The sequence below is a fragment of the Pyrgilauda ruficollis genome, unplaced genomic scaffold (genome assembly GCF_017590135.1).
Source record: "Pyrgilauda ruficollis isolate IOZ18807 unplaced genomic scaffold, ASM1759013v1 scaffold20, whole genome shotgun sequence".
Classification (NCBI taxonomy): domain Eukaryota; kingdom Metazoa; phylum Chordata; class Aves; order Passeriformes; family Passeridae; genus Pyrgilauda; species Pyrgilauda ruficollis.
The window spans coordinates 625,116-631,115 of record NW_024519207.1 but is presented as its reverse complement, the minus strand read 5'-3'; the positions used below and the strand labels follow the sequence as shown (position 1 = coordinate 631,115).

At 47.0% G+C, this 6,000-nt stretch overlaps 1 protein-coding gene across 1 annotated transcript in view; it reads left to right on the top strand.

Annotated features, from left to right (window-relative positions):
• The first annotated feature begins 4,738 nt into the window (after positions 1–4,738).
• The window catches only part of TRPC4 (transient receptor potential cation channel subfamily C member 4), a 131,707-nt gene continuing 130,445 nt past the window's right edge, over positions 4,739–6,000 (top strand). Inside the window, exons 1-2 of the mRNA XM_041467081.1 lie at positions 4,739–4,792; positions 5,250–5,535. The gene's annotated coding sequence lies outside the window, so the exon portion shown is untranslated. The remainder of the gene's footprint in view (positions 4,793–5,249; positions 5,536–6,000) is intronic.

Here is a 6,000-nt window from a genome sequence, read left to right as displayed (position 1 = left end):
CATACAGGTCGCCTACAAGGCAATTTCCTTGGCAAGGCAATTCAAGGCAGGTCAAAAACTATCTGTTCACCTTTTGCAGGCATCTTGGATAGTCTTAGGAACCTCAAACAGCAAAGGTACCTCTGCTTTGGGGCTTGTCCTGCTCAGTAGAATGCTTAGACAGGATGTAGCTCACCCAGAAGTCAAAATGCACATTCAAAGCTGAACTTTTCTCTATGAACCCATCACTGTATTGAATAAATTTTCATTGGCTCTACAGGGAGCTTAAGACACCTAGTAATTCAAATGTGTACCCCTAATATAGATAACTCTAGTCTGGAGCCACATCCCACTCCAGCACAGGGTTTGATTCATTAGTCCTTTCCTTCCTAAAACCCTGACACTGAAAGACTGTGCCAGAAAAACCTCAAAATGTAACAGCCGAGTATTCCGACAGAAAGTAAGTGCTTACTGGGAAGCACAGAGATGAAAATAATCACAGAGGACGAAAATTAAATTACTTAAAAGAACACCAAAAACTTTAGTGATGTTGTTCTACTATTCATTAAAAAACTGCAAAAAAAAAAAGCAGTGAACCTTATTGCACCAAGTTCCACTCCCTGATGTAAGAAAAACAAGCTTAAATCATTCAAAAACTCTGGTTAGAAGAAAGGAGAAAGAGCTTGTAGCATGTCAGTAAAAATAACAGATGTGAATTCTGTGAAACTGACAAATGTAGGCAGATAAAATAAGTTCAATTGCTTGCTTTCCACTAAAAATATGAATTGTTGAGATTTGAGTAGTAATAAAATGGGAATCTACATAGAATTCTGCATACTTCCAATGTAAACTGCAATAATAAAATTAAATAGCAATTTAACTGTCAATAAACCTAAGCCACTTTCTTCCCTGTATTAAAATACAAACCCCAAATATCTTCTTACCTGAATAATTTGAAAGTCTTGAGAAAAAGTCTGACAAGAACCTGCTTGTCATGACCTGAAATTAAGGCTGAGAAAATACCAAATATTAGTATTGTATATTTTTTCTAGTTGTTCACTTGTGTTTGACTTGTTCTGTTTTTCTATTTTTACCTTTTAATGAAAACAAACAAACAAAACAAAAAAACCACTCCAAAACAACAAACCAACCAAAGACAAACACTGAAGAAATATACTTCAAGATTCTAGTCTGGCATAGAAAAACAACCTGAGTGAAAGAGTCCTACAGCTGAGGTCAGTACTTGCTTGTTTAAAAGAAACATCCCTGAATCAATCTTTTCCTCTACTTCTCTCCCTTGCATGTTCCTGTCTCTCTCTTCACCCACACATTTGACCCACTAAACCTTCACAAGAATGGTATCTCTGCCAATAAAGGTTTCATAGAAAATGAAAGATTCTGACCAGGATTCCCCACCTTCTTTCACAGAATCCACATTCTTCTATCAGTCAATAAATAGAATCTCTCTTTCTCCAGTCTCAGAAACTTGAGTTTTGTCTAATGGTATTTAAGTACATAAATGGTAATACACTGAGTTATGTGGAAGGAAAGATTTAATCTTATGGAATGCTTGGTGTGGGCTGGCAAGAACCATTTGCCACTTGCAGAGTTCTGTCTGGGAGAACTGCAGGGTCTGTAACAATAGAATTAATGAATTAACTTGTTACAGATTTCATGAATTAGATTAATACAGAGAAAAAAATACAAGACTTATTGTGTGTACAAGTGTAGTCTCCAAAACAAACATAGAAAAAAAAATCTAAACTGCAACAAGAGATACTATTATACTGTGTGATTTCACATCATTGCTAATGAGCAACAGATTGGTAGAAGCATATTTAAAACTAAATGAGAATAATAAGAAGTCTGAGAAAAATCTTCTTCCATTATTCCAAATTAATAAGAAATACAAATAATTTTTAATAAACTGAATACAATGATTTTAAATAATTAGTATAAGATTCTTTCTTTCACATATAAATCTCCATCTTGGAGAAGATTTCATAATCTCTTAAATGTCCATGCTTGTAAGAAAAGTTTTCATGAGCACATAAAGAAAAGGAGCTGAGACATAAAAATACCTTTTAACTGGTACTGAATGAGCAAATATGGTTAAAATTTCTGCATTGCTTTTTCCTTTCTTCTTTAAAGATAATGAGCCAAGCCAGCTTACCTGATGTGGGTAAAGTTATATTGAATCATAGCTGCTGCAGTTGCTCTTACCTGTACTCACTAGTATTAGAAGCTGAAATCAATTAGTATTTCCTAAATACTCCAACTCTATCTTCTTTTTCAAGCTGTCTTTAATCTTGTATTTTTCTGTTCATGAAATAAAACCAAGAGATATATCCTACTGATATTTGCACAAACTGCAGAGAGAAGGGAAAATCCCAGTCTGCCTGGTTTTTTGGATATATAAGACTTGGCTGAATTGAAAATGATCAGCACCTGGGCACGTGTCAGTAGATGTTCTGAGGAGGATGTAACATGTGAGGTAGAAATGCAGAAATGTCCTAAGGGGAACTTATTTTGGTGTGACACTATGAGCAGATTAAAGGAAGGCCCAATCATGCTGTTTATCACCCCTAAAACCTCAATATGTGATATGGGTTTCACAGAATGTTTAATTTTCCCCTTTACTTCTCTCTCCTGGCCACAGTATTTACTGCTGAGAAACATTTGGCAGCTAGCTACATGTTAGGAATAAAACGTACTAGCATTCACTCAAAATGTTGCAAGGATCCTGACTCCACCATCCTCAAACAGAGGTAAAATTCTGTTTACGTAATTCTCATCTGAGTAATAGCACACAGATTTTATCTGAACATTAGTTTAATAAGGAATTATAAGCTTGGGAAGACCCACGGGAGATTGCTAATGGGTTATGATATGTAAAATGCCAGAAAACGTAAAACACATTGATAGTGCCACGTTGCGCTCACCCCTGCAGAGCAGAAATGTCACAATATGCATAAAAAGGCACAGGAAATACTGTTAATTATAGAGGTATTTGCTTGTGAAAAATTAAATATTACACTCAAAACAGAAGTTGGCTTCTCATGATCTAATAAGGAAATAAATGGGGGGAAAAACACTGCTCTAGGAAATGACTCTGAAAGTAAGCTGTGGTTACACTTCCAATCTGTAGCAACACAGAGCAATACCAGTGCTGTCGGTAGCCTGCATGAGAGGTACAAATGTTCCAATAACATTTTGGTGTGCTCACATTGCCAATTCCAATGAAATCTGATGGAGCAGCCATTGCAGGCTGTCTGGCCCTCAAGTGTGCCTCTATTTACTCAGCTCTCTCTCCTTGCCTTTGTGTGGATATGCATGTATGGGTCTACACAAACATCTGCATACGTGTATGTATGCTTATTAGAATGACTGGCTCAGCTTTCCAAGCAGCTGCTTTTGGTATTTGATCTGTATTTGAACTGACACCAGTTGATATCACACGTTCCATTGATGTCTCTTAGGAAGAGACCCGCAGAGACCTGTTACAGCCTGTCTGTACTGCACACTGCTCAGTGGGACGAGGCTGCTTTCCGAGCAGGTCCCCAAAGGCAGTACGTTTCTGCTGAAATCCCAGCAGTGCCTAACTTGGGGCACATCTAAAATACATATGCCAGTGGTTCACACAGCAGTCCGATGCAGAGACCTGATGCTGCAACCATGGAAGTCCCAGAGGAGAATCCATCTGGCATTTTCACTGCACAGCTTAATGCAAATTAATTGCATCACCTCTGCTGCCCGTGGAGGTCTGGTGGTCTGGTGCCCGTTCTCACAGTTTTCTTTGAGCATGCTGCGGCTGGCACTTCCTTCACATTTGCTGTCGTGACATTTTCAGGCTCGCCTGCTTTGGCAAGCACTTCACTCCTCGGTGTTCTCCAGGGAGGCAGGTGAAACCCAGCTCGAGGGACATTCCCGTCCCGGCGGTGCAAGAAGCGAAGGGGCTGTTGGCCGCGACACTGCACGCCCCGCTGGGACTCGGCCCTGCCCGGTGCTGCCCCGGGCTTATTTCACCCCGCTTCTCTCTCGAAGCCCCCAAGGTGGAAGCTATTCATCCAAAGAGCCGGGCAAAGCACGAAACCGGTGGCATGCTGCCCGGCGGTGCCAGGCGTGAGCCAGCCTCCCGGGGGGGCAGGAGTGGGCCGGAGCTGAGGGATGTTCGCCCGGGCACGGCACGCTCTGGACCCCTGCGCGCATTGCGTCCAGACCCCAACGCGGGGCTGAGTCCAAACAGACCGCAAATAATTATTGTTATTCTTGTTTTGCATTATTATTATTATATTACCCCCCCCAAACAAACAAACAAACATCCGTGTCCAAATTCTGTTATGCATCCCTGTCTCTGCACGTTGTATCTTTTTCCTACCATTTCTAAGCTCATGCATTTAACTTCTGTCACAAATTGTTAGGGAAATGAAAAGTAAAAGCGAGGAATTGGAGGTTGAGCAGCCTCATTCCCTCTGCTGCTCTATTACCAGTCTTGGCCGCGGCTCGGTCCCGTTAACGTCCAGGCCGGGCTGACCCAGGGGCGAGGCTGGGGCGGCGCAGGGGCGAGGGACCACCCGGCTAGAGGTTGCGCCGAGTGGCGCAGCCAGGGCAGAGCCTTTGCTGCGCCTCGGGAAGGAGCGTCGGGCGAGCTACCTGGAGCGAACCTCGCCTTCGGGCTCGGAGCGCGCCGGGCGAGGCCCCCGCGGAGGCGGACTCACAGAGCCCCACCGCGGCTGCATGGAGCGGGTCAGGGCTTTCCCAGATGCGGAGCGATGTAACAGCGAACTTTCTGCGGAGTCGAGGCTGCTCCTTGGTGCGTCTGCCCCCGAGCGGTGCCGGGCGGCGCGCGTTCTCGCCTCGCCGACGAGCCCCGCTGCAGCGCCCGCCGGGCGCCTTCTCGCTCCTCCCCGAGCGCGGCGCGGCGGCCGCTGAGCGCCGCGGAGAGCCCGCGGGGCCGTGCACTTAAATTGGGGCGGCGGCCGGGCGGGCGGGGGGCGGCGGGACGGCGCCCGCCGAGGCACAGCCTGCGGCCGGCTCAGGAGAGAGCGCAGCGGCGAGGACGGAGAAACCCGGCGTGTGCCCGTCCGCGCTCCTTCTGCCCGTTTTGGGGTGTCTTTCCTTCCTACCCGCGCAGCGTAGCCCGCGCTCCGGAGGGGACCGCCGCGTCGGGAGGAGCTGTTACTTTTTGCAGCCGGCATGAGGCTTCCCGGGGGAACAAGGAGACGCCGCGCTAAGCAACCGGGGAAGAACCTGCCTCTCATCTGTTGCAGCGGAACCCGGCGGCAGGCGCGGTCTCCCCGGCCGGAGGTGATGGGCTCCCGCTGACTCGTGGCGTGCGTCCGAGAGTGCCTGCATGTGTGGCAAATATGGAGAAAATAAAGTAAAAAATGTGGATAGTGCCTGAGATGGACGGCAGCCAGTGAAACAAAGCAAACGCGTTATGAAGGGATTTAATTTGCAAGCGGGATTGAGAAGGGTACAACTTCCATGGGAAAATGTGACCTGTTAGAACTGCTGTCGGAAGATGCCGGCTGTCAACGCAAGCACCTAAACCAAGTAAGTGCTCATCAACTTTGACCTGTCCTCTTTCTGAGCCTTTGATTACCTTTTTGACCCTCTGCAAAAAGAAGTGCCTATGACTGTCTAAATGTAACTTTTTGCGCCGACGCAAGCAGCCTAAAGCGACATCGTGCGCGCCCTTGGCCCTTGGTGGATAGTCCAGAGGAGTATTAGGATCTCTTCCTTCCTCTCGTATGTAATAAACGTATTTTTCCCTGGCAGCCGCTGCCGGGGGGAGCGGCATCCTTCGGTCGCTGGGTGACACCTGCGGCACAGCGGAGCGCCCAGGGGGCCGCTCCGCGGGGCAGGAGGAGGCTCCGCATCCGCCACCCGCGCTCCGCACCCGCTCCACGCTCGCCCCCGTAGCTGAGTGCCGCGGCCCCGGCAGCGCCGGACGGGAGTTCACATGTCGCGCACACACGGGTGCGTGCGGGAGCCGCGCCGCGGACCGGCCCTGGTCCC